The 27,745-nt window shown below is 37.9% G+C and overlaps 1 non-coding gene and 1 pseudogene across 1 annotated transcript; one reads left to right on the top strand and one right to left on the bottom strand.

The window, feature by feature from the left end:
- Nucleotides 1–9,567: 9,567 nt before the first annotated feature.
- LOC111882758 (small nucleolar RNA R71) lies at nt 9,568–9,674 on the bottom strand. Its single transcript, XR_002847231.1, has one exon. It is a non-coding gene; the product is annotated as a small nucleolar RNA R71 (small nucleolar RNA).
- An 11,933-nt stretch (nt 9,675–21,607) lies between these two features.
- Nucleotides 21,608–25,835, top strand: LOC111882710 (wall-associated receptor kinase 2-like; annotated as a pseudogene).
- Nucleotides 25,836–27,745: the final 1,910 nt, after the last annotated feature.

A 27,745-nucleotide genomic window follows, 5' to 3' on the forward strand; every position in this document is an offset into this window, starting at 1 on the left:
GAGTAGCTTCATTTGATTACGACAGTCGGGGTTTGTTGACACTTCATGGTAGGATATGGGTACCGTACTGGGGTGGGGTACGGCAAGTATTGATGGACGAGGCTCATAAGTCTCGGTTTTCTATCCACCCAGGAGCGACAAAGATGTATCGAGATCTTCGATCTGATTATTGGTGGCCCTGCATGAAGCGAGATGTCGCTTGGTATGTGGAGAGATGTTTGACCTGTCGGAAGGTCAAGGCGGAGCACCAAAGACCTCACGGCAAGATGCAGCCATTAGACATTCCCGTGTGGAAATGGGAGGACATCACCATGGATTTTGTCACCAAACTCCCTAGGACCGCACGCGGGGTGGACTCGATATGGGTAGTAGTGGATCGATTGACGAAGAGTGCCCATTTTATTCCGATTCAGGAGAGTATATCGGCGGAAAAGTTAGCCGATATCTATGTGCGAGAGATTGTGGCACGTCATGGAGTGCCGGTATCGGTGGTATCGGACCGAGATGTTCGTTTCACGTCCAGATTTTGGAAGCGATTCCACGACGAGATGGGTACTCGTCTCCATTTCAGCACCGCTTTTCATCCTCAGACTGACGGGCAGAGCGAGAGGACGATTCAGACTCTCGAGGACATGCTTAGGGCATGTGTTCTAGATTTTGGGGGCAGTTGGGATACGTATCTTCCATTAGCGGAATTCTCGTATAACAACAGTTATCATGCGAGCATTGATCGACCTCCTTTTGAGATGTTATACGGCAGGAAGTGCAGGACCCCGATTTGTTGGGGCGAGGTCGGTCAGCGAGTCATAGGGAGCACCGAAGTGGTGCTCAAGACGACGGAATTGATCGAGCAGGTCCGTAGTAGGCTGCAGACTGCGCAGAGTCGGCAGAAGAGCTACGCCGACAGGAGGCGTTCGGACTTGGAGTTCCAGGTGGGAGGTATGGTTCTTCTGAAAGTCTCACCTTGGAAAGGTGTCATCAGGTTCCGGAAGAGGGGCAAATTGGGCCCCAGATTTATTGGTCCCTTCAGGGTTTCGGCCCGGGTGGGTCAGGTTGCTTATCGGTTAGATCTTCCTGAGGAGCTTAGTCTGATACACAACACCTTCCACGTGTCGCAGTTGAGGAAGTGTTTGGTGGATGAGACAACAGTCGTTCCCTTAGAGGACATTCAGGTTGATAGCGGCCTAAATTATATCGAGAAGCCGGTCGCGATTCTGGAACGGAAGACCAAGACCTTGAGGAACAAGGTAATTCAGCTAGTAAAGGTGTGGTGGCAGCACCGGAAGGGGTCTGAATGGACGTGGGAGGCTGAGGAGGAGATGAGAGCGCACTACCTGGAGATATTTGCAGATCCAGCCGTAGCAGACTTCGAGGACGAAGTCTGAAACAAGTGGGGGAGAATTGTAACGACCCGTTCCCGGTATGTTGATTTATTGGTAATTATAGTGAGTTTTTCAAGAGGGACTCAGCGAGTTCTAGCCTGACTCGCCGAGTAGGGTCGCGTCTGAGGGCACGCGTGAGCCAGGGACTCGACGAGTCCATATCCCCGACTCGGCGAGTCCATCTGTCTGGGTGAAACCCTAATATCCCCGGGTTGACCACTATTTATACCACCTTATAGCCCCCATTCTCGCCTCCCTCACCCTGAGAACTCAGTGATAGAGCCCCAAACCTCCATTGAAGAGCTTATATGTGTTTTGGTGCCCTCTTTGTGAAGGTGTGAAGAAGGAGAAGAAGCAAGAAGCAAGGAGAAGGGTTGTAGTGCAAAGATCCAAGGCCAAATCAGAGTTTATTGAGGTATTTTCGGAGTTCCATCTTATTATATGCTTTAAACTTCCATTAGGGCTCTCCTAAGAGCTAGTTGGTGCTTGTTTCAAGCCTTACACTTGCATGAACGTCTTATTGAGTCGATATATCTATGGATCTGAATGTTGGGGTGTTGTAGAGCCCAGATCTACTGTCTTTTTGGAGTTATATTGCATGATAACCATAGATCTACCCATTTTATGCATCTTTTAGCCTTATTTCCCTTATTCATGAGGTTGTGCACGTAAAGTTGGAAACTTTACGTGGTAAAACAGCTTATTGGACTCAGATCTATCAATTGTATGCTTTGGATTCAAACAAAATCAAGTAAAAATCAGTTGCATGGCGGCGACTAGGCGAGTCGGAAGAACGACTCGACGAGTCGGGTCGCGAGTCCCGAGTCCTTCAGTTTTATCAGTGGCGAGTGGCGAGGTGATTCAGGAAGTGGACTCAGCGAGTTGAGAGTAGACTCAGTGATGGAGGGACTCGACGAGTTTGTTCATACAACTCGGCGAGTCCAAGGCAATCTTCTTGGGATCAAGAACAACTCGTCGAGTCTGTTCATCCGACTCGGCGAGTCGGATGAAGATTGTCTGAGTTCTTGGATCAAGAGGGTACTCGTCGAGTCGATGCCAGACTCGACGAGTAGCAATGAGGAAGAGTGAAAAGTAAGAGTGGGACTCGGCGAGTTGGGTGGCCCAACTCGGCGAGTCAGCCCAAAAGATAATTGACTTGGCCGGGGGTAAAAGAGTCATTTTACCCCAAGCGCAGTGTTTAGTATTTGATTGAGTGTGTTTATGGACTTGTAGCCGAGGAGATTCAGGAGCAGCCGCCGTTAGCTCTCCGAGCCACACACTCAGCAGCCAGCTTACGAGGTGAGTTTCCTTCCAGTAGGAACGGGTCTAAGGCCACAATGCCGGCCCGTTCAGTTAGCAGTAGTTTCCGGATTTAGGTCCGATGCAGTAGTAGGTATGTTCGATGCCTTCGTGGTTCGAACAAGATTTGTGTGCTATGTTTTATGTGTTAAGTATTATGTGTTCTGGGCCACGGCCCGATGTAGCATGTCGTATATGTGTTAAGCTATTTGATGTGTTATGCGATGCCATGTTCAATCAGTCAGTTCCGGACTTCGGTCCGATGCAGTTAGTTCCGGACTTCGGTCCGATGCAGGGGACAAGGTCCCAGTCAGTTCCGGGCTTCGGTCCGATGTAGTTAGTTCCGGACTTCGGTCCGATGCAGGGGACAAGGTCCCAGTCAGTTCCGGACTTCGGTCCGATGCAGTTAGTTCCGTACTTCGGTCCGATGCAGGGGACAAGGTCCCAGTCAGTTCCGGACTCGGTCCGATGCAGTTTCCGGGCTTCGGCCCGATGCAGTGGGCAAGGCCCAATATGTGTTTATATGTTATTGTATGGTATGTGGTAGTTTTGGGGAGCTCACTAAGCTTCGTGCTTACAGTTTCAGTTTTGGTTTCAGGTACTTCTGCAAGCAAAGGGAAGAGCTCGGGGTGACAGCATCGCACACACCGCAGCATAGCTTTTATCCTGGGGATGTCTCTTGATGTTTTGGATTGATGTAGTATGATACAGTTTTCCGCACAATATTTTATTATGTTTTGGGAATACATCGCGTATGTTTTCTGTTATGATACTTATATTATGGTTTGATTATATGGAAAAACGAAAACTTTTGGGTCGTGTTTTTGGGTCGTTTCACCGAACTTCGGTCCGATGCAGTTCCGAACTTTCGTCCGGTGCAATGGGCAAGGCTCTAGTTAGTTCCGGACTTCGGTCCGATGCAATGGGCGAGGCCCTAGTTAGTTCCGGACTTCGGTCCGTTGTAGTGGGCAAGGCCCAGTATGTGCTTATATGTTATTTTATGGTATATGGTAGTTTGGGGGAGCTTACTAAGCTTTGTGCTTACAATTTCAGTTTTGGTTTCAGGTACTTCAGCTAGAAAAGGGAAGGGCTCGGGATGATGGCATGGCACACACCACAGTTTAGCCTAGGAGTTAGACTCTAATATTTTGATATACTTGACAATTGTTATAATATTTTGAGATACACAGCTTATGATTTTTATATGAGGTTTATCGATTATGGTTTTTATTACTAAATTAAACGAAATTTTCAGACTGTGTTTTGGGATGTTTTAGAAGTGCTAAAATGAAGTGCTTAATTTGTTTGATTTTTTGATCGAATTAAATGCTTAATTGCTAAAACCAGAATTGGATGTCCAAAATGTATATCATACTTTAAGAAAAGTAGAATGTTATAATTGAATATGAAATGAAAAAAGTGTTACATTAATAGGTGCTTAGTAATAACATCAAACTTTAAGAAAAGTACAATGATATAACTGAATATGAAATGAAAAAAATGGTACATTGATAAGTGCTTAATGCTTTAAGAAAGAGGAAGATTTAAAATAAAAAAAATAAAAAATAAATAAATAAGTGAAAATTAGAAAAGTACTTTGCTACTAAAGAAAATCTAACTGTTTGCAAAGGTATGACTTTAATTAATAAAAGTATTAAACTAATTAGAAAATAAAATTAAACTGTACATTATTTAAATCATAATATTATGTAATATAATATTAAAAGTACGATGTTATGATAGAAAATAAACAAAAGTATAATATTATACTTAACAAAAGTATTATCTTTTGTTGATTATAACATCATACTTTTGTTTATTTTCTATCATAACATCATACTTTTAGTATTATATTATATAATATTATGGTTTAAATAATGTACCGCTTAATTTGATTTTCTTATTAAAACATGTTGAATCATCGATTTTAAGTTTAAGTCTCTTCTTTATAATCATCGAGAGCTTAGAAATACCCGCCTGAAATTGATTTAGAAATTAATGTCAGGTTGTCCTTGTCTTGGGACAGCTTTTTGAATACTTTATCTCATATAGGATATGAATGTGTATTGCATGATTGTTTGTTTAAGAAAAAATTATGTAACACCTGTTTTCCATATTGGATCAACTAAGGACTTAATAAGATCAAATATGGGGTTTTGGGGAAAACCCCTATGCCACGACATGGGACATGGGTTACCACGACGTGGAAATAGTTGTATAAGTGTGCATCAATTTTGTGCGTTATGTCGTAACAAGATTATGGTCACAACGTGGCGGCCGACTGAAGGCTTAACCCTAATTCCGCCTGAAATTGATTTAGAAATTAATTTCATGTTGTCCCCATCTTGGGACTGTTTTTTGAATACTTTATCTCATTTAGGATGTGAATGTGTATTGCATGATTGTTTGTTTAAGAAAAAATTGTGTACACCAGTTTTCCATATTGGATCAACTAAAGACTTAATGGGATCAAATATGGGGTTTTTGGGAAAACCCCTATGCCACGACATGGGACATGGGTTACCACGACGTGGCAATAGTTGTATAAGCGTGCATCAGTTTCGTGTGCCACATTGTAACAAGCTTATGGTCACAACGTGGCGGCTTCCTGAAGGTTTAACCCTAATTCTTGGTTTTATGCCCCTATTTAAGTGAAGTGAGGGATAAGGTTTGCACACCCTCAGTCTCCATCTCTCCTTTTTCACCCTCCAAGAAATCCTAGCCTCCATTTTAACATTATGATGCTTAGGGTGGTGTTCTTAGCCCTTGAAGAAGAATGAGAAGGTGTGCTTGCTAGTTGGAAGAATGTATCACTCCAAATCTTGCATTTCCTAAATCTTATAAAGATTGGGAAGGTATAAAGCTTCCACCTTTTTGGCTCTCTATTCATAGATCTAGGATTTATTACATTTCTTAGCTCATCTTCAAGTTTCAGTTGGTTATATGAGATAAAGTCTGCATCCATATGGCTCTCCTTGGTCCTTTGGTCTCAATATCTTTTGGATTTGATGTTTGATTATGTAATGAGTTCTATTCATGAGATATTGGTATCATTTCACCATTTTGATCCATAATGAGTTTTATACATGCATTGGACATGCATGTCTATAAAGCTATGATTTTTATGTTGGAATAGAAGTAAGAAAGTCGTGAGGAAAATATGAATGAGTGGCTTAATAGATTGGGAGCTTAATCCATTAGGCTGTGAAAACCTAGTTTCCATGACGTGGTCGTCTACTCGCCACAACGTAGCGGCTGGTGGTTACCAGACTGTTTTGTCGAGAAGTTGACACAATATGACCAATAGGTAGTCGAAACGTAGCTATCAACTGGCCTTGACTTTGACCATTGACTTTTGAACTGTTTGACTTTTTGTCAAACTTTGAGGGGTGTTAAGTTGTAGTCTAAGGTTTAGCATGTGTTTGGTTTAGGATATTCGTGTTGCTGATTCTATGAGACTTTGAGTAGAGGATTTATGATCTTTGTTCAGGTGAGTATTCTTACTATATTACTTACGCCATTGTGTGTGCATGTTGACCAGTTGGGTCTTATTTTCTAATTGTTTTTATGTGATACTGAGATGCTGATAGCTCTAGGGCATGCTAACTCATGTTTTCCTATTTATTTAATAGGTTGGGTTGAGAACTACATAAATGGGTCAACCCGGTGACAACCCATTTATCTGAAAGGTTGGGTTGGTTTAGAAATATCTACCCATTTAAATAAAAAGTTTGGTTGGGTTAAAATCTTCAACCCATTTAATAAATGGGTTGCACCCGAACCCAACCTAGGTCAACCCATTGCCAACTCTACTTCATTGACCAATTAATTAGATAACCATATTTAAAATCCTATAGTTTAGGAAAGTTAATTCATTCTCATCAATTTAATATCCATTAATTTATGCAATTCAAAATTAAATCCTTTGTATGCCTTCTACACCACCGCATGTGATCATCTTCTCTGCCGCCTCCACCATTCCAGTAGCTTGCAATCACCATCATCAACTGCTTATTCTAGCAGTTCTCTACGCCACCATATATTACTGCGACCATTGGCATCATCACCATAAATAGCCCCATATCACAAGCCTCCATTGTCTTCATCACCAGCTTTAAACTTCATCAGTTTTTATTCTTTCATTAATGTTCTTGTTTTTGCAAGAATACAGAGACATAAAGAATGTTTTTAGATGGTGAGTTTTGCGAGCATTCTTAAAGAATGCTTTTATAGAGTATAATTCTCATGAGCATCAAGACTAAAGTTGCTTAAATTACAATATTTAATAGTTAATATTGATAGCGACAATCACATTCTTCAAGTTGAAATCTGTGTAATTTGAAAAAAGAAATTATTCTTCAAAAGTCTATGTAATTTGAAAAAAAAAATAATGACAACCATGTGTTTTCATTTTCCAACAATTTATGAAGATCTGATAAACATGATTCGACCAATCAATTTCTTTTATTTAGATTTACTATTTAGTTTTCTTATTTATTGTTTTGGCTTGTTTTTATTCATCTCTGGCTAAAACCCTAGTTTTCACAGCTGCAATTGCTTCAACTACTTATACGAATAATCAATAGATTTCGTTTTTAACTTATGTTTCTATCTAGAGCTTGTTAATAATTTTTAGTACCAACTTAGATAAAACATTTGTTACATAATATATCAGGATTAATTACATAATTATAAGAGTTGCAAAAGAACTTAAACATCTTTTATTATTGAATTTTCTTAAGTTATGTTTATGCACATTGATTCACTACAATTTTATTTTTAGTTTTAAACCAATATCCTACTTTTTAATTTTTCTATTTTTGACTAGTATGTGCCTTATGCAAAGAGGCATTGGCTTTTAGGTTGTGTCCCCGAGGATTCAAGCATGCTTCCATGTGCTATCCTTTAGTGCAACCAAAAAATGAAATTATATTATTTGTGTGGGTTTTGACATGTATAACACATGCCTTTACTCACCTTGGCATGCGTCACACCTAACAGCACCGTCGTGAAGGTTTTCAAGACTACATAACCACACCTTATGCCATGGCATGTCCTTATGTGCCTTTTAGAACCATGGTTCTTACACGAAACACCTACGATGGATAAGTGATCAACCAAAGTCTTTAGTACTTGGCAATAAGCAAACACATTTAGGACGTTATCAAGATGTGTGTTTGAAAATGCATGCTCATGATATACAACACATGAGTTTTTATTATCCTGGAAAATATTTGAAGGTGTTCCCAAGCGACTTGTTATGTGGAATCCATATAGAGAATTTTATGAAGCAACTCATTAGATATAGTATTATAGATTTACTACAATACGATCGCATCAAGACGAGATCATTGCTCTGGATTAGCAACAATGGAGATAGTAGTATATAGTGTTGGTAGCAAATATGGTGATTGATTAGGAGGGATGATGTGCTTTGTTACTTTACAAGTACAATCACGACAATGGATTTTAAACAGTCAGAGACCATGAACTACATTAACTTCTCTTAATCTCTAAGGTGATTGGTTTAAGATTTTTGATGTTTAAAACTGTCACTATAGGGTGAAACTTCTCTTAGAAAGATTGGTAGTAATATTGTCACATTTATACAAGTATTTAGGAAATATTTTAATACATTATAAGTAATATTTTGGTTAATTGCAAAGATATGTGATACTTACTGAATAAATTTACATTTTTCAGCCAAATAGGACAGTCTTTGAAGAATAAGGACTAGAAGTGACAAATATTAGAGCTTGGAAGGATTGGAGCTTAAAAGAAGAAGATTCTAGTAAAAAAAAAAACCAAATTCATGTCGTGATACATCTATTATCATGACATGAGGATCAATATTCTAGAAGATAGACATGCAGAAGCGAGTTTCCTTGCCAAACACAGATTATACCGAGATCACGATGTGAGACTCTAATTCTCACGACATGAGGATGGATTTTCGAAAACTATATATATATATCCCTTTGCTCATTCGAGTTGGGAGGTTGGAGGGATGATATCTTTTGCACACATCAAGTTTTTGGAACCTTTTTCGGGGAATGTCTATTTCAGTTATTAGTTTAATTGCTTTAGGTTAATCGATCATTTGTGTGGGGTAAAACCTGCAAAAAGTTACTTTTTAGCATTAGTTAATTTTCCTGAAATACTGAACTCACAACGTGAGCTCTCAAAGCTCATGATGTGAAATCTAATATCTCATAATTTTATTTCGTTTTTACTCTTTTGATCAGTTTTAGTTCATCTTTACACTTTTGTTTTTGTTTTTGTTTCAGTAGTATATGACCCGCGGATCAAAAACACCACTGACACCACCATTTGACAATCCGAAGTCAGCATTTCATAAAAATAAGGACAAGTATGTAAGAGGATGAAGTAACAAGCCGCAAAACGAAAGCACGCTCGAAAGTTTTGAGAAGACTCCTAAAAAAAGGAAGTTGGTTACGATCACGAAACAGAAACAGACAAAAGTAGTGAGCCCAAAAACAACATGAAGAACATTGATGACATGAATTTGGAGGCATACAAGAAGAGAAAACGTGAGGACACCGGTCCAAAGCTTGTGCAACCCGAAATTCCCGCTACCGTCACCTTCGAGCTATAGGGACACATCATTTACGCGCTAAAGGATATTTCATTCTCCAGGAAAGATCGTGAAGATTCATACAAGCACCTCGATGAAGTCAATGACATTTTCGATTATTTCAATATTCCGAATGTACCACAAGAAATGGTCTTGCTAAGAATGCTTCCAGTTACCTTTAAAGGAGCAGCAAAAGATTGGATGAAGGCACACCCAACCGGTACAATCACTACTTGGGCACAAATGCGTGAAGAATTTCTCTAATAATTTTTCCCGCCATCAAAGTTTTCGAAACTCAAGAAAGCCATAGCCAATTCCGAGCAACAAGCGGTGGAATCTTTATATGACGCATGGGTGAGGTATAAGGGGCTACTAAGGAATTGTCCCCAAAATGATCTAAATGAGCAAAAAGAAGTCTCGATGTTTACGATAGGGTAAACTTAACAACAAGGCAACTCCTTAGTTATCAAGGATCATTAACGAAGAAGACTCCTGATGAAATTAAGGAGCTAACTGAAGAATTTTCAAAGCATTCAAGAGAATACCACAACCCTAGACAAGAAGGAGCAAGGGGAATTGATAGCTTCATTTTATTTACTTCTTTTTATAGTTTTTTTAGCACATTTCATTCACATTTTAGTTAATTTCCATGCATATTTTCCTTTTTGTTATTTTTATGACCATTTCGGGTACTTTCTAGTTTCTTGAGCATTATTGCAGATTTTCTTGGAGACTAGCTGAGCGGGATTCTTGGGAGGCGATTGGGCTTGAAAGGAAACGGGGATTTCATGCTTGATGGCTATGGAGGTGATTCATGGAGTGGACTTGTCAATTGCTTGAAGGCTTGAAAGTGTTGAACTTTAAATTTGAAAGGCACGGTAAAATTCTTGAGTGAGCAAGATCGATGTTTAGGAGTTTGCGGAAGTTTTGAGTGATGTGGAAAGACAAATTGGGCTCAAATTGAAGAAATATTGAAGAAAAATGGGATAGAAGCTGATTGGACTCGAACTGGGCCAATGGATTAGCTGTGGGGGCCCAAGACTTTGAGAAGCCCAAAATTCCCGTCAGAGCCCGCGGCCCGCGTAAGATTCCCCGCGGCCCGCGTGGATTCCTGACAAGGGCAATTTTGGGATTTTACTTAGAGCTCTATATTGGGAAGGTTGGTGTGCCTCTTCATCCTAATCTTGGAGGTCTGATTTTCATACTTTCTCTCTGGAGTTTGGAGTGCTTTTGAAGGCCAAGAACACCTCAAGAACATCTTGATTTCATCTCTTGATTATTGTAAAATGTTTGGTACAATCTCATCTAACTTTTCTTCTTTGAGTTTAGCCATGCTTGGCTAAACAAATCTTGGTTGACTTTTTGTTGAATCCTTTGAACTTTTGTTGGATGTTGAAGAAACTATGAACTTGTTCTTGAATCTTTATGGAAATGTTTTGTGTTTCATCATATTATCACTACTAGTATGTTTTTATTCATGAGTTTAAATATGTTTGTGGTGATTAGTTGGCTAATTTCTTGATTAAGTAAATGATCCTCAAATTAGCAAGCAACAAGTGAGTTTTGTGTTGTTTTTGCTTCACACAATCATAAAAACATTTCCTCCAACATGGTAGTGAAAGCAATTGACTCCTCTTGGATTTGGTGACTTTTGGTTCTTAATGCTAGTTGACTTTCACTAATTACATGCTATTTGGATTAGTGACTTTGACTAAGGAAATTGTTATGAGCTTCTCTAGCCATTTCAACAATTAAGAAAAGTCTAGGTAATCTCAAGCTTCTTGGATTACTATAGCCAAATTAAGGATTTAAATCAAAGTATTGCACCATTGGATTCTAATGATATGTTCATCAAAAGTCAAAGTGAGGAAACTTTAAGTCAACCATCTCTCCCTTATTGATTTTACATCAAACTCTTATTTTTGTTGCATTTGTCTATTTAAATCATAGTTAACTCTAGTTTGTTTCAAGTATTTCAAAACACCAACCCCCCCCCCCCATTTTATTTTTATTGTCATTTTACAAGTATTTTTACAAAGAGATTTTTCATAGAGTCATAAATTGAACCAATCTCCGTGGATTCGATCCCTTTACCACTATACACTATTTTAGTGTGTAATATTTAGGGTTATTATTTGTGTTGGCCTCGACAACCACCAGGAATCGGAAATGGTGCTTCGGAAGACATGGCGGCTATTTTGGAAATGTTGAGTAACATGGATCGAAGAACAAAGAAGATGGACTAATCCAAACAAGCAATATGTGTGGGTTGTGAAAATTTCAATGGGCCACATTTGACTAAGGATTTCCATTTAGACAAAAGTGGGAATAGGAAAGCGCAAGTTTGATACTCTAGTGAAGACCGATATGATGAAGATCGAAGAAAGCCAAAGAAATAATGATTTCCCATTGAAGAGTACAAGAAACAAAAAGAAGAAAATTATAGGCAAATCGGACGAGGCTTCTACCAAAAATAACAACCACAACCCGAGAAGAAAGTGGATTTAAATTCAATGCTTACTAGGTTCATCGAGGCTTCTGAAAAACGACATGATGTAACTGATGTTACAATTAGAAACCAATAAGCTTCCATAAAAAATATTGAGACTCAACTCGAGAAATTGACCACTCCAGTTCACGAACGGTTACCACATAAATTTCACGATCAAAAGAAGCAACCACATGTCATGGCCATATCCACTGAAGAAGAAACTATTTCTGGGTTTTGTAGGCATTAGAAGAAGACAGAAAGCAGCTCAATCCACAGTCGAAGCGGAAGAAAATGGAAGAAAAAAATGAAGTTGCTGATACCCAGTTCTCACGACGTGAGGATCCTTCCCCCACGTCGTAGGCTAGGCCTTGTCAGGAAAAAAAATCTTATTTTGTCAAAGCATATCAACCTCCTTTACCGTTTCCTTCTTGAGCTAGAGTTCACCGATTGGAACAAGAACATAAAAATTTTATGCAACAATTCAAGGGTATTCTAATCAATAACCCATTTAATGAATCCTTAGCCAAAGTTCCCGAATATGAAAAATTCCTTCAAGATTTACTAGACACTCGCCAACAATTAGAGAAGAAATCCAAGGTATTTCTTAGTGAACAAAGTTCAACGATGATTATGGAGGGAATACTAAAGAAAATGGGAAATCCCAGACGCCTTACACTTCCTTATGAGTTTGGGAATGATACGAAGACATTTGCCTTAGTCAATTCTGGAGCGAGTATTAATTTAATGCCATATTCGTTTTACCAAAAGATTAATATCCCATAATTGAAGGCCACAAGGATGACAATTCATATGGCAAATCGTTTGGTAACTCATCCTCGAGGCATAATTGATGATATATTAGTAAAAATTGGAAAATTTAATTGTCCAATCAACTTTTTGGTGCTATACATGTAAGAGGATGAAGATGTTCCTATTATCCTTGGACGTCCATTACTTAATATTTTGTGAGCTTTGGGTAGATATTCGTGAATCAAAGCTTACCATGCGAGTGGCAAAAAAGGAGATGACATTTGGAGTTGAAGACGAATTCAAGAAGGATAAGGCTCAAAACAAAGTGTTCTATATGGATGAAGATAAAGAGTTTGAAGAGTTAGAAAAATTAATAGAAGAGGAAATTCATACAAGAGAAGAAATCAAACGTACCAAGCCAAGAGCATTAATTCCAATGTTCTTTGATGTTTTCGCCTTTACAACACCAAGGTCCCAAGTGAATGAAGAATGTGAAGAATCTTTGGTCTCAAGTGATGACAAAGAAATAAGTCAAAAAAAATGACACAAAACTTGAGCAAGACAACTTTAGAGAAGATGGATATTGAAGCAAAGGAACAACAAAAGGAAGAACGAGAATCCCAACTTGCTGAAAGGAGTAAAGGGTTGAAGCGGAAACACGAGAAAGGCACTACCAAAACAAAGAAATAAAATTCTAAAAAAGCATATATAAGAAGGGTACAAGCTTACAAAAGAAGGTGGAAGGAGCAAAAAACGCAAAGGGAAGTCGCACCCTAACCGGGACAACATAGGGCGGCACAGAGTCTGGTTCATGACTCCATGAAAAGAAGCGCTTCTCGGGAGGCAACCCGAGCTCAGTTTTCATTTTCATTCTTCTATTAGTTTTTTCATTTTCATTTAAGTTTTACGATAAGTCATCATCATAGTTATCTTAATTTCAATAGATAGTAAAAAAAATCAAATGTGGGTCCCATTCATATGTTAAATTAAAAAAAATTAAATTTGATTTTTGGAAATTAAACCACGACGTGGCCTAATTATACCACGTTGTGGCCCAATTACAGAAACCCAATAAAAATGATACATTAGAAATCACAACGTGATGGTTAAAAACCTCACAATGTGAGCTTTAAAAACACGGGTGCAACTTAAAGATCAGTAATCATTTTCGTTGGACCACTTCTTTTCAAACATTATGTCGTGACTTCAGATTTTATCCCCCTTACTTCGATTCTGACCACCAATCTACTTTTCCAAATTATCTCTTATGTTAGCATCATCAAAGGTATGATTTATATATTCATTAACCTTTAATTTCCTTATATTTATATTATTGAGAAGTTAGGGTTTGTTCTTGAAGTGTAATTGCCGAAATTGGGTCGATTCTCAGTGAAATTGTTGATGCATGTTAGTTAAAAGGACTTAGAATCACTGCCTTGGGAAACCTAATGCTTGTTTTGGTTCGATTTTGCCTAGATGATGTTTAATTTTAACCTTGCTGCCGAACCCAAATTACGATGAGGTCCCAGCATCATGACGTGAAAACTAGGCAAAAAAAATTCTGAATTTTGGTTAACTCCTTAATTTGTGGTACTTTGATGGATTTTTTTGTTGCTTATTTTACAGGTAATATGGGACCAATACATGCATTTCCCTAAGAGAAAGAACATGTTGATGTTCTTAGCCTCCACCCGCTTTATCGATTCCCACAAAACATTTCACAATCGATGTTGAACAACTACTCAAATAAATTTGGTTGGCTATATAATAGTGAATTCGCTCTAGCACCCATTGTTGATTTGTCCTGGCTTAATAGGGTTGGAATAGTGGCAGAATTGGAAAGATTTTGGCAAAAACAATATGTAGGAGATGGGTCTACTTTTCAATGTAAGGGTGGCGAAATCTTTTCTCGATTCAGAAGCCGGTTTTTAGGGAATTGTCCATGGATTTCTTTGCTATAGTTAATTTTGAAGAACGGACAACTGACCCAACATTCAACCGGGCTCTTGCATTTTGGCTAGGAGGCATTTATAGAGAATACAGCCTACTTGAGTTTGCTTAGAGGATGGGATTATACACGGAAGCTGAAACATAATCACCAAATTTCATTTTATTTTTACAGTATTGTGTTCGGGACTTCACTATCGGGATGATTGATGTGCAATTTTGGAGAACTATTGCAAATTTTGAATATAGTCCTCGGGATTTTCGCGAAGGGTATATTCGATCACCTGTTCATAGATTTTTGCATTTTTTGATCATATTCACCATCAATCACAAGCACTATGGTGAAAAAGTGTCATCCCAAAATCTTTTCTACCTTTGGAGCATTATCACACCAGGAATATTTTGTATCTCCCTTATATTTTAGTGAGATTGTTGGGCACTAAGGCGGTAAATTCTAGGGTCGGTAGTCCAATCATGCGAGGCCATTTGGTTACACGACTCGTACGTTCATATGGAATTTTGAGTCTATCTTTTGTTTGAAATTTGATGCGCTTCAATGATTCTGATCTAACGACTCAATTTTGGGTCTTATGTGGGTTGTGGTTAATATGGGTGGGGGATATGTCATACCTCTAGATGATGAAGAAGAACCACTGGAGCGTGCCGAGGAGCAGCCCAGACCGCGGGGGCGAAGGAATGTGAGAGCACGAGGAGAAAGGGGCCACAACAATAACAAGCTCATCCTTTTAAGGGTGATGTACCAACCGACTCGTTTCAAAGTTGGGTTGGTACATATTTGGATAATCTTCGCAGTGGTGTGAATTATCACAATCAATCCATGGATGTTTTATTTTCGCACTTTCACATCGAGAGACCACCCACCATGCCACCTCATTATCCATACATACCGACATGAAAGGAGGTTTGGTCGCAACAAGGAGATGGAGTCGGGCCGAGTGGGATAAGAGACGATGGGGACAATTATTGATATTAATCATTTTCATTTTTAGTCATTTTCTTTTTATAATTATTTTGGTGCGTTTAATTTTGTGTGTTTTTATTTTTGTTTTGTATGGTATGTCTTAAAACATGTAACCAAATGTGTGGTATTTGTTTTCTATTTTCCACCAATGGTTTGTTTTGTTCGCTTAATTCTTAGAGTAACGATAGAGAAAAGAAAAAAAATGAGCGAAAAAAGCCGTGAGCTTTAGAGAAAAGAATCGAAGCCCATAATTTTTTATTAGTGTGGGGTGACATCCATATGAGAGAAGGTAGAGTAGAGAGAAGAAATAGTTCCATCAAAGAGTTCACTAAAAGTGGGTCTTAATGAATTAAGAAGACACGTGAAGATTACATGCATAAAAGACTTATAGAGGAAATCTAATCTGTAAGCCCCCAGTTCTCACGAAGTGAGTATATAATTCTAACGTCGTGGGGCCAGCACCATCGGGATTTCAAGAACGACCTGAACCAATATCACATCATGAGAAATTACTTCTTACGTCGTGAGAAATCACAAATGGCATTTTACTTTCTCTTCTTTCAACTTACAATGTGGCGTATGCTTTCCCACATTGAGATGCATTACTTTGAAGATTTTATGCACCACACTTTTTGAAGATGCAAGTTCATGATTCATGTCTTTCCGGCACATTCATGAGTACCAATGAAGTCCAAGTTCCAGTTATCTATTCAAGATGTTCGAGTTTCTCACACACTATCATAAATTGATCTCGCCACTGCTACCTCAAGGGAGTCTGTTCTTTTTTCTCCCATTTTATTGTTTTTATAGTTTTATGCATACAATGAATGCATTGTATGAAATAAGTGTGTGCTACGAGGTCGAAAGAGGAATTTAAATTAAAAATTGCTAGAAAATTTAAGAAATTTTAAAGGTCTGAAATAATAATCTAAGAATTAAATCTAGTAATAATTAAAAACTTAAGTTGTTATTATTGTGTGGGATGATCCAATACGAGATCAAATGTTTAACTAAGCCAAAATGTGTTATAGTATATTTGTGACTTTCCATTTCTAGTGAAAAGTCATGAGATATGAAAGATAATCTAGTAGTTTGTACAGTGTAATAAGCTTTGCAACGTGTACGTGAAATGTAACTAGGAGAACTTATGTAGTCATTACACTTAGACTAATGTCTCTAACCAATAAAGGTTGAAGTTAAGCTCCCTTGCTTAAGCATGTAGGATTTGAGCGAAAAAAGTGATATATATATATATATATATATATATATATATATATATATATATATATATATATATATAAGCTCCCTTGCTTAAGCATGTAGGATTTGAGCGAAAAAAGTGATATATATATATATATATATATATATATATATATATATATATATATATATATGAGAGAGAGAGAGAGAGAGAGAGAGAGATAGAGATTACGAAAAAATCGAAAGAATTTTGGAGCTGTTAAAGTATGAAGATCGAAAGATCAAAAATTCTGAAGAATCAAAAATTGAAGATACCAAAAATTAAACAAAAAGGTGTTGAATTCAAATAAATTGAAAAGCAAATATCAAAGAAGAGATGAATTCAAAGAGCTCCATTGTGGTATCAAAGTTGTAATTCTTTCTATATATTATGTATGCTTGTGTAGCTTAACTAAAAATACCTAGAGGTTAAGAAAGATTTCTGAGGATGGATTCAGAGGGTTGCAAAATAAGTGTTGTATAAACTAAGGGGTGAAGGTTTATAAGGATTGTGAGTATTTAGGACTGAGAAGTATTTAGGAATTTAGACAAAAATATGCATATTGAGGTTTTAGTATAATGGTTGGGTTCTAAATGGATTGTCTTATGTGATGTTGTTGATGAAAGTTTAACTTAAAAGATTAGTTTTGCTTGAGGATAAGCAAAAGATAAGTGTGGGGTATTTTGATATTTCCATATTTATACAAGTATTTAGGCAATATTTTAATACATTTTAAGTTATATTTTGGTTAATTGGAAAGATATGTTATACTTATTGAATTAATTTACATTTTGTAGCCAAATAGGACACTCTTGAAGAATAAGGATTAGAAGTGACAAATATTGGAGCTTGGAAGGACTAGAGCTAAAACGAGAGTTTAGTAGATCTTAAAAGAAGAAGATTCTAGTAAAAAAAACAAAGTCACATCGTGAAACATCTATTATCACGATGCGAAGAGCAATATTGTAACACCCTGAATTCAAAAGGCTTAGAAAGGGAAGGAATCTCAAAGGAGGAGGGTGACTCGTCGAGTAAATAGGTGACTCAACGAGTTGGGAAGCGATTTGGTCGTAGGTTTAGTGACCTACTCGACGAGTCAGAAGACTAACTCGGCGAGTTGGCCAGGTTTGGGAAAAAACCTAATTGCGGAACGTGTACCCTATTTAAGGAACATTATGACCTTCCACCAGCCCCCTTGATACTCTCTCACGTCCAGAGCAAAACCCTAAAGTCTCCTTTGAGCTTGTGAGCCATTTTGTGAGTCTTGAAGCGTTCTTGGAGCTTGGAAGGTGAAGAAGGAGATTGGTGATCCAAGGAGGGGGAGTAGATCCAGAAGATCCATCTCATTTGCTGCTCATATTAGTAATCAAGTTCCTTTCTTGCCTTGTGGTTTGTTAGATCTCCTTTTGTCCCTTTTATGAAGTTATGGACCAAGAATGATACCTTGTGGTATTTAGACGTCCCCAAGCTAGATCCTTTCAGATCTAGGGGTGTTTAGTGAAGTAAAGGCATAAAGGTGTGAGTTTTATGCCATCAAACCTCCCTGTGCAAAGATTAAGTGGTTATTATGGCCTTTTGAGCAAAAAGGGCCATGTAAGGGTGCAAAGGTAGCAACTTTGTGTGACATCCCGACCCTAGGAGGCTAGATCTGGGTCTTGGATGCCTAGAGCTTGTATGGAATCGTCTGAATAGTGTTGGACATAGAGAGACTCGGCAAGTCAGTTGTGGGACTCGGCGAGTCAGGCCAGTTCTTGCCCCTAAACCGCTTCTGTTAAGGGTGATAGATGAGATTAGAAAGGGACCCAGCCAGTCTGAGTCCATAATGGTCATGAAGTTCATCGTACTCGATGAGTTCAAAGAAGAACTCAGCGAGTCCAAGACAATCTCCTTAGTCTATGAAGATGGACTCGGCGAGTTGTTCATACAACTCGGTGAGTCGGTTGATGTTGGTCCCGATTGTATGGTTGAAGGAGAACCCGTCAAGTTCTTGCTAGACTCGACGAGTGGAGTCGGGGTTGTTTTTCGGAGTATGAACTCGACGAGTTGGTAGACCAACTCGATGAGTCAGGTCAACTGGATGTTGACTTTGACCGTTGACTTTGACCACGTTTGACTAGGGTTGACTTTTGGATTATTATGGTCTAAATGTTGTTTTGGGTATTGATAGTTCGGGAAGCCGAAGGGTCAGCGGTTCAGAAGTGTCGGTTAGCAATTAGAAGTGTTCAGCGAATCTTTGGCAGTGTGAGGTGAGTCTCCTCACTATTTGTATGGGTCTACGACCACAATGCCGACCTATTTAGTTTATGTATGATAGGAAGACCCGGGGGTTAGCCCTAGGCAATATACATGAAAGACCAGGAGACGGCTCCTGGCACAGAACATGCCATTATGTCTGGTAGGAAGACCCAGGGGTTAGCCTTAGGCAACATGAATGAAAGACTAGGAGGTGGCTCCTGGCACCCTATATACTGAGTAGCCTAGTATAGTAGCATGTATAGTTGTCTTTGTGATGCTTGTATGGAAGACCAGGGGTGGTACTTGGCACTTGTCTGTAAGACCCAAGGAGTGGCCCCAAGCTTGACTAGGAAGACCACGTGCGGCCCGTGGCATAACAGCAAGACTATGTTTGGCACATAGCACCTTAGCAAGACTATGTTTGGCACATAGCACCTTACTTGATTATGGATATGTTTGTTATGTATGGCATGTATGGATCAGTTGATATGTGTGGTATGTGGTATCTGGGGATCTCACTAAGCTTTGTGCTTACGGTTTTCAGTTTTGGTTTCAGGTACTTCGTTTTCGAAAGAAAGGAGTCGGCTCGATTGCAGCGCATCACACTATGTTTTCCGCACAATAGATCTTTGGGATTATACTATGATAGGATTTTATGATGACATGTTTTGATTATTGACATATTGGTTTTGGCATGGGATGTTATTATGGATGTTCTCTTATACTGTTGGTTTTATAATAACTCATTTAAAAATGAAATTTTGGCCTTGAATTTTGGGGTGTTACAAATATTCTAGAAGATAGACACGCGGAAGCTAGTTTCCTTGACGGACACGGATTACACTGATATCACGACATGAGACTCTAATTATCACAACGTGAGGATGGATTTTCGAAAACTATATATATCCCTTTACTCATTCGAGTTGGGAAGTTGGAGAGGTGATATCTTTTGCACACATCAGGTAGTCATAGTTTTTAAGAAGAAAGGAAGAAGAAAGACGTGTAGGTAAGGAAAAGGAAGAAAAAATATGAGGAGGGAGGTAATTTGGAGAAGAGAAATCGACATAAGAGGTAGTCGACCTGGAGATAAAGAAAAAGGTTGAGAGTCTTGCCTTGGTCAACAAGATAAGAGAAGGGGAGGAAAAGAGGGCTGACAATGAAGGCCTAGAGCTTCCACAGTGCATATTTAGCGGGGGGATCGAATGAGATGACACGCATAATTAACATTCAATAGATTAAACTATACCAGTAGTATGCCAAGTTGGCGTTTACTAATGGATATAGAGTTTAATGATCATTGAACTCTTCAATGGAAAAATAGATGTTTTCTAATAAATGATTTCATCATTTAAATATGTCTCGTTGAACTTTATAAAGTTTAATGCATTGCATGAAAAAGAAAATAGTAATAATGTATGAAGAATAGATAGAGGATGTGGCAATCAATTAAACTCTAAAGAGTTTATTGCATTGTAAATTTTTTAGGATCGATGTAAAGAATGTTCTAATAACATGTAAGAGAATATTGTAATTCATTCGTATTAACAGGTTCAAATACCATAACGAAAGTATAGATCAATACAAATACATTATACATCATCTACTCTAATAAATGAAGGTTTTATTTGTCACATGTCATCTTCTCCTTCATTTGGACACTTGATATTTTCTATAATTTTTAAATTTTCTATTTTCTACTTGTCATTTTATTGTATTTTTCATTTTATTAAATGAAAATTCCACATTTAATATATAAGGTAATATATATGTAAAGTATTTATTAGAAAGAGTTTATATATGTAATGTATGCAATACATTAAAGTCTCATTAATTTTAATAATTCAAAATTTTTCTTATTTTTTATATAAATTCAAACTTTTCAAATTATTAAAATTTCATATTTAATTTTTTTTTAAAATAAACTCATTATCACACCTAGTATTTGAATATATAGAACTTTCAAGATTTTCTAAATGAAACATTTAACAAAGTACATTTATATCATAGACAAAAGAAACAACAAAACATACACTAACATTATAAGGCATCAATCGACTACTTTTTTTTAAATTATAACGCATCAATCGGCGATAAGGTGGTGCTTTTACAATATATATATATATATATATATATATATATATATATATATATATATATATATATATATATATATATATATATATATATATATATTGAACACGACTTTTAATAAATAGTTTTAATTTCGACTCCAATCGTTGAGTCAAGCACATATATTGCTCATAGGATTCTTTAATTAAAACACATTTACGATCAGATATTGAATAACATTTTACATGTTCTGATCAAGTTATGTTGTAATTGGTAACTGTTAGTTATATAAAAACTTATTGTGGTGTCTCTTAAATTTTATTATTTTATGATTTACTAAATGATTATATTTTTTCTATAGAATGATCAAAATTTTGAACCTTAAACAGAAAAACTTGTATGTTGAAGAAAAAAGTTGAACTGAATTGGAAGTCACCTGAAATTAACTAGACTGCCGTCCTACAAAGACAGGAAAATTTGAGAAAAGCTGGACCGGATCAGCCCGGTCCAAAAAAAAAAAAAAAAAAAAAAAAAAACTTTTTTTTTTGTTCAAAAACTGGACTGTTTACTAGTCTTTGTCCATCCTAGTTGCAAGTATGATTCATAAATTGAATACATTGGTGTAGTAGCAAAATGATGCTTCTTCTTTTAATGATTGTTTGTATACTTCACCTATCTATATCATCTAAACCATGTAACCATTAATACGTTTGCTAGCAGCCATTGTGGACTCTGAAAAGGATCGATATCGTTGGCTGCATCTTCGTCGCTAATTTCTTACCTTGTTACTGTTCAATGTCAATGGGAATTTTATATGTGCAATGTCAAAGGGAGTTTTATAAAACCTTTTGCTAGATACTCCGATAAATCGTTTCAAACACAAACAAAAAAAGATATCTGCTCGATCGCTCATACATACGCAAGAAAATAGGAACATGCTTCTTCTTATCATCCTTGTTCTTTTTGCTTTACGTTTCACCCCTACAGCCATGGCGAAGACAGCAAATCCAGGTTGCCGAACACAGTGCGGGAACTTGACAATTGAATACCCTTTCGGCATAGACAAAGGGTGCTCCATAGACGAATCATTTGACCTGACCTGCAACTTGACTTCTAACCCCCCAAAGCTTTTCATCGGATCAGGGAACATTGAAATATACAGTATGTCAGGACACGAGATGAAAATTTCCAATTCGATTGCTTTCAGATGCTACAACGAATCTGGAAGAGCAACTTATGAACTTATTGCATGGACTAACTTGGAGACCACACCTTTCACTTTTTCACAGAAGAACAAGTTCACTGTCATTGGGTGCGATGATTCTGCTTTAATCACAGGGAGGAATGGAGTCGATTTCACTAGTGGGTGTTTAGGGTTATGTAGCAAAAGCAGGTGATGTACCTGTTGGGTACTGTTCAGGAAATGGGTGTTGTCAGACATCAATACCAAAAGGTCTCAAATTTTACAATGTTTCACTGGGCTCATTCTATAATCATGCAAGAGTGTTTTCATTCAATCCTTGTGGTTTTGCATTTCTTGGTGAGGAAGAGAGCTTTACGTTTGGTGGTGTACCTGATTTGTCTAATATGGATCTTGATATTAAGATAGATAACAATCTTCCCATAGTTGTTGATTGGGTGATTGGAGACAATAGGAATTGCACACAAGCTACAGAATGTAAGGGAAATAGCTTCTGCGAAGATGAAGACACTGGTGGGTATCGCTGCATCTGTAACAATGGCTACCAGGGAAATCCTTATCTTGATCCAGGCTGCGAAGGTCAGTTTCAGTTTTAATCTTCAAATACAGAAGCAAGTGTCATTTTTTATATCTCTTTTTTTTTTTTTAGACAAAATTGCAAAAATGGTTTGGTAGGCAAATTTTTGGGGTTTTAGCTCAAACCTCGAGTTTTTTGGATTCATGGTCTTTTTGGAGTTGTTTGTATGTAAAAATAATCCCTCCGAAAATTAAAATGTGGTATTTATTTTTCATTTTTCTTTCATTTATTTTATAGTTTAATATTTGTTTATTTATTTTAACAATTAAAAAAATAATACTCTCTCTCTCTCTCTCTCTCTCTCTCTCTCTCTCTCTCTCTCTCTCTCTCTCTCTCTCTCTCTCTCTCTCTCTCTCTCTCTCTCTCTCTCTCTCTCTCTCTCTCTCTCTCTCTCTCTCTCTCTCTCTCTCCAAAGAAAAAGTCAAAAAAACACACAACCCACCTGTTATGGTATTTGTCTTTTTTTTAATATGTGAATATATATCTCTTGCTAGACATCAATGAGTGTGAGGATAAAAGCAACATCACCTGTTATGGTATTTGTATCAATACTCCAGGGAGCTACAACTGTACTTGTTTGAAAGGATACACTGGTGATGGAAAAATAAAAGATGATTGTCGACCTGATGCTAAAGATTCAAAGTTTCCAACTGTCATATTCTCTGTAGGTATGTCACATATAATAACTACGTACAACCAGTGTATATAAATGTCTTTGTATATATATAATCCATTTTTGCAATCTAATGTCTTAAGACTACTTCTAATGTGAAGATTTATTTTACAGTTCCTTATGAAGCTTGTTCTCTTATTCTCATTCAAATTCACTTTTCTTCTATAAGCTAGTTAACATAATTATTAGTTGAAGAGTTTTCCTTTATTTTCAAATGTAGCTCTGGTGCTTGGCTTGCTAGCTATATTATCTGGGATAACCGGGATTTTCCTTGGCATAAGGAAAAGGAAACTCATAAAGCTACGAGAAAAGTTTTTTGAGCAAAATGGGGGTGTGTTTATGAAACAAAAGCTCAAGGCAACAGGGACTAGTGAAGTCGTGACTATGTTCACCACTGAACAGCTCCGAAGAGCAACTAACAACTATTCAGAGGAGCGAATTGTTGGCTGAGGTGGTTATGGTGTAGTATATAAAGGATTCTTACCAGATAATCGTGTTGTTGCAATAAAGAAGTCGAAAATAGTGGATGGGAGTCAATCAGAGCAATTCATTAATGAGGTCTTGATCCTTACACAAGTCATCCATCGAAACGTTGTTAAGTTGTTAGGCTGTTGTTTGGAAGAGGAGGTACCAGTACTAGTTTATGAGTTCATATCCAATAACACGCTTTTCTATCACATTCATCATAAATCAGGTGGAATGAGTTGGTTATCATGGGAGAATCGATTGAGAGTTGCTTCTGAAGCTGCATCTGCACTTGCATACCTTCATTCACAAGCTACAATGCCTATCATACATAGAGATGTCAAGTCTGCCAATATACTATTAGATGAAAACTACACCACAAAAATATCAGATTTTGGTGCTTCAAGATTGGTCCCTTTAGATCACGATCAAGTCACTACTCTTGTTCAGGGCACACTTGGGTACTTGGATCCTGAATACTTCCATACAAGCCAATTAACCGACAAGAGTGACGTTTATAGCTTTGGTATGGTCCTTGCGGAACTATTTACTGGGAAAAAACCCCTTTGTGTAAGTAGAATCAATGAGGAGAAGAATTTAGCAACCTACTTTATCAAGTCCATGAAAGAAAACCGTTTCTTTCAGATTGTTGAGCCACGAGTATTAAGTGAAGGGACTCTTGACCAGTTGCAAGCAGTAGCTGAGCTCATAAAGAGATGCCTCGACTTACTAGGAGAAAATAGACCTACTATGAGAGAGGTGGCAATGGAGCTAGAGGGCCTGAGGAAGTTTACTACTCATCCATGGGTTAAACAACAAACACCCGAAGAATCAAGAAGCTTAATCATAGAAGGGGAGCAATCTGATCTTTATGATGTCCCGTTAATTCCATATAGTACTAACGAATGGGAATCTTACTCGGGTATTACAGAAATGGCTTTTCAAGAAAACGAACCACGCTAAGTTTGTAAGGTGCTTCTTTTTTCTCTTTTTTTTTTTTTTATAATAGTAGGTCACCCCAAAGTTGAAGTCGAATATGGGGAAACTCCTCCTTTTGAAGTGTTTTCTCTCAAGTGATCACCGTTAGGCCACCTGGATGGTGCTTCTTATAGTCTCAGTTGTTTGAAATCAGCATGATTTCTCATAAAAATGTTATTAACATTTCATTTGTTGTCTTCATTGTGCGTGGTCTGAGTCTATACTTTTTTTTTTTTTTTTTTTTTTTTTTTTAAGTTCCAGTTTCTTCTTTGTCTTCAGAAAAGTTGTTCATATGTAGTTTAAGTGAGTTTGTCAGGTTCTTCCTTATTAACTCTTGTTGTGAACATTTGTAGTTTGCTCGAGTTTAAGTCATGTAATAGTTTGTAAAATATTTGTCCACGATCTCTTAGACCAAGTATAAATTAATATGCACCTCACTCTTGAATTTTGTAAAAATCCTTTTTCCATGAGACCAATGTTGCCTCCCTCATTGAGGTGGGGGTTCAAGTCTTGTCTGGTTCATAGGTAAAATTTATACTAGACTAGATTTTCCGTTAAAAAAATGTATTATTAAGTACGTGATGAAAGTTGTTTAACTGCATTTGTAGATTGCTTACAATTATGAATTACAAAGAAAACTATGATGCAAAACTTTATTTCTAATTCAAGTCATATTTTTTTTCTTATTTCATGTATGTCAATTATAAAAATACTATCATTTATTTTTAGCTTATAAAGTACCAAAACTAGTTGTGTGTTTGAACTTGTTCACTATGACCTCTCAACTTCCCAGTCACAAGTCTTAGTGGATTCAAGCATTATTTTATTTTCATGTAACACCGTAAATTTTCAAACAAAATTTTCATTTTTAAGATCACAAAAATTCTCATAACACATTTCACAAAAATCCCAATTATCTCATTAACAAAACGCAACACCACAATTGTTTGATTAATAACCCAAGATCCTCAAAACATAACTCTTTCTATCGTGTGTACAATCAAACCGGTGCCTTCTCGCGATCCTATGAAGAACCTGAAACACATAATACATAACACGGTAAGCACGAAGCGTAGTGAGTTCCCCAAAATACCACACACAGCTCATTAGCCACTCGAGGTTATAACTCAATAAGACCCTCTAGTTAATGTGTCTTAGTAGGACCCTCCGGTCCTACAGCTCGGGTAGACCCTCCGGTCCTAACTCAGTAAGCTCAAAATAATACACAACATAAATCACAAAGACATAATGCAGGATATCACAATACTCAATATAAACACATAAGACCATCCGGTCACACAACTCATATTACCACTCTAGGTATGTATAGTGAGAAGACTCACCTCAGATGATGAACAATTCCTATAGATGTTGCTGCTGCACTGACCTCTAACACTGGACCAAAATCCACAATTATCCCATTAAGATCTAAGTCTAAATCCTCACTATTTAGGTCTAAAGGTAGTCCACTAACTATCCCATCAATAACCTAAAACTCATTGGGCCCACCAAGGCCCAATAATGAATGGGCTCTCTTGAGGCCGAACTCTCAAGTCCAAGTGACAAGCCTAACACAAGGGCCCACAAGATTAAGGCAATTATGCGATGGGAGGTGCCGAGGTCCCCATCCGATATCAGGAGTTTTCTTGGTCTTGCAGGCTATTACCAGAGATTTATCAGGGATTTCTCTAAGATTTTCATTCCTCATACCAGATTTGTAGTGCCTGGTTTCCGGTATGTGAATTTTATTTGAGCATTGCCCTAATTTAACCTTGGACTCGGCGAGTCATAGGGTCCGACTCGCCGAGTAGGGACGAGACTCAGGACACGTTTTAAGTAGGCGACTCGGCGAGTCCACATCCTGGACTCGGCGAGTCACCGCTGCTGGATGAAACCCTAAGTTTCAAGGGTTTGCACCCTATTTAAACTCTCATTCCGCCCCAACTCGTCCCCATTCACCCCCAGAACTCCCCCTACATCGTTTTCCCTTGTTTCCTTGAGAGTTTGAGGTGTTCTTGGTGTGTTCTTGAAGGTTTTGAGGAGTAAGAGGAGTAGATCAAGAAGAGGAGAAGGAGATCAGCCATCTTTGTGTTATTTCAACATTTCCTTTGAGGTATAACCCGTTTTCCCCTTGATTCTATGCTTAAAACTTCATTTGGGTCCTTCTTGGTCAATTCCCCAAGTTTGTATGTGCATTATATGTCGTAATAAGGCGTTTGGCCTTTGGATCTATGCAAGATTGAGCTCTAGGAGCTCAGATCTGTTAGCTTTTTGGCCCCATGAGGCTTGTTAGCCCTAGATCTACCCTTTTGAGACATTTTGAGCCCTATAATCCATATTGGTGAATATCCACACGTAAAGTTGGAAACTTTACGTGTGATTCGTGTCCTAGAAGTCCAGATCTATGAATGGCATGGACTGGAATCGAGCAAATCGGTATATTTAAGGAGTGCATGGCGACGACTCGGCGAGTCGCATAGGTGACTCGGCGAGTCTGGTCGCGAGTCACCGATTTGGTTCCTTCATCATGTGTCGAGTTGAGCCATGAGTCACAGGGGGTGACTCGGTGAGTTGGGAGCTGAACTCACCCATGTTAGGACTCGGCGAGTCAATGCCCTGACTCGGCGAGTCCAAGGCAATCTTCGTAGATCAAGAACAGACTCGGCGAGTTGTTCATACAACTCGGCGAGTCTTAGCATAAAGTGTTCATCGGATGAAGATGAACTCGACGAGTTGTTCATACAACTCGGCGAGTAGGATGAAGGAGTTAAATGACAGTTTGAAGGTGAACTCGTCGAGTCATAGCCCGACTCGACGAGTAGAACCAGGGACCCAGGACATTGGTTTGCTAGGGACT

The sequence above is a fragment of the Lactuca sativa genome, chromosome 9 (genome assembly GCF_002870075.4).
Source record: "Lactuca sativa cultivar Salinas chromosome 9, Lsat_Salinas_v11, whole genome shotgun sequence".
In the NCBI taxonomy this organism is placed as follows: domain Eukaryota; kingdom Viridiplantae; phylum Streptophyta; class Magnoliopsida; order Asterales; family Asteraceae; genus Lactuca; species Lactuca sativa.